Genomic DNA, 2,247 nt, shown 5'->3' on the forward strand with positions numbered 1-2,247 from the left:
TTTTTTTTTTTTTTCTTTTTTTTTAACAACTTGAGGATATCAAGGACATAAAAAGAACAGCAGAGTATTTAACTGTTTTTAAGGTACAATAATGTTGCTTTTCAAAAGATGATAGTAAAAAATAATTATCAAAAGACTGAACTTTGATGCCATGGATGTTTCAACAGATGGTGGATTGTACTGCAATACAAAATTTTTTGAAAGAATGTGATGAAATGTCATATATTTTTGACATGTTTTCATTAGAGAACTGTTTCTCACCTGATGCTGTTTCTCTCTTCAGACAATTTTGATGATTTGATGGCAATACTGAATGCAGTTTTTATTTTATTTCTTTTGCTATCTTGAATTATTTTCCTTTTTAGTCTAGTAAGACAACTTTATTGGTATTTTAAGCCCTTCTTCTCAATTTCAGTTGTTATGACAAGCTTTGATGACCATTCTGCAGTTAAAGCTGTATTGAGATGAGATGTATGTAAGCATAAACATGGTCTTACATTCAATCTAAAACTTCCCAGTATCACCTACATGGTGTATAACAGACAGAATCCCTTCATTAGATGACTGGTAGGATCCTATCTTGGAATAAACTTGGTAAGCATTTGGATAAGTGTGATGTATTGGCCCTGTCCAGCAGCCAAGCACTCCACAGTTTCATGTTTGTACCTTCTTTCCCTGCAGGTTGCAGGAGAAAACAATGAGAAGAGAGAAAACTCAGAGGTCGAAATAAAGTCAAGGAGGTCACTCACCAGTTACCGCCACAGGCAAAGCAGACTCAATGTGGGAAATTTCTGTTAACTTATTTCCAGTTAACATTAACATTTAGGAATAGATTTAAATACCAAGAAACAAAAGACAAATTTTTAAACCTGTGGCGAAGTACTTTTCCCAGGCACAGCTTCACATTCCTTTCTTCCTATAGCATTATGCTACGTTATACTCAGTCCTCTCAGTTAGGAAATAATCAATGCACAGTGCTTTCTCCATGTCACCCTTTTCCTATGATCTAGCAAGAGTCATCAAAGGGCTACAGTACCTTCAGGTGTATAACTGTTCTGTCAATGAACACATCCTCCTCTGACCTTGTTATTCCTTCTATTGTTTCTCACTATTTTGTTCTCTCTAGTCTTTTCCTAAGTATAATATCAAAGAGGCGATATCAGTTTTGCAGATGGGCTCAGCTGTGTTCTGCAGAGGATTTGATGCAAATCAGACTGGACACAGGCTGTGTTTAGAAAGGAGCAGCCTATGACCTCCTTCTACAAAGACAATCCCTGAAATCCCAGCCCAAGTCCCTCCCCTGTCCCTCTGCTACTAAAACCTTGCATTCTTCTAAACTTAAATAAAGGTTTTTTTGGTAACAACACTTGCATAACAGTTATAACTAACAACAGATGTCAGTGACAATGGTTCTCTGGATCTCTAAGGCACAGTCCAAGAAAAAGATAAGATAGTTACAGACTCCTAAAAAAGAGTTAAAATAGAGAAGCTAGTCTCCTGCTTAGAAGACTTCTCAACTTGTAAATGGAAAGTTGGTGAAATAGCTGCGGTGCTAATAGACTTTATACCTCACATGTTTATATTTAGCATGAGGACAGAGAGCATTTTTTAGTAAACTAACAAAAGTTACTTTTCTTCATTTGGAATGCTTCTTTAATCACTTAGAAGAAAATGGTAGTCAGACAAGCAGATGAGCAAGCTGGGTTCTCTCCTGGCTCATCAATATGATTTCTCATACTTGCTCACTGCTGCTGTCTGATGAAGTGGAATGCATACTCTACTAAAACCACTGGGAGCAAAGATGGAGATGATAGTTATATTGCAGTGAAAAATGAAATGAATCACGAAAAAAGCAGAAATCAAATGCAGACAGGGTGAGAGGGCAAGTACAGTGAAAAAAAAAGCAAAGAGTACCTTGGAAATATGGATACTAAAATGGCATAGTTATTTTGATATGAATCAATTCCTCTAACGCAGCTGGGCATACAAGCATGAACAGGGGACATGAGTATGAAAAATGAACAAAGTGGATAAAAGATAAGCCATTTGCATATATTTTTCTTTGTCATCTAATGAACTCTTATGTATAAAGGCACACACTTTTGGTGCCCCAGTTCTAAGAAATACCAATCACTACAGCATAATTTAACAGATAAAATGGCAGTACTTAATCTCACACACATGGAATACTCGTAGTATTGCATCGTTAATCAACTCCAGAACAAAATCTTAAATCTTTTTTGACCT

This window comes from Meleagris gallopavo, chromosome 3, assembly GCF_000146605.3.
Source record: "Meleagris gallopavo isolate NT-WF06-2002-E0010 breed Aviagen turkey brand Nicholas breeding stock chromosome 3, Turkey_5.1, whole genome shotgun sequence".
Lineage (NCBI taxonomy): Eukaryota > Metazoa > Chordata > Aves > Galliformes > Phasianidae > Meleagris > Meleagris gallopavo.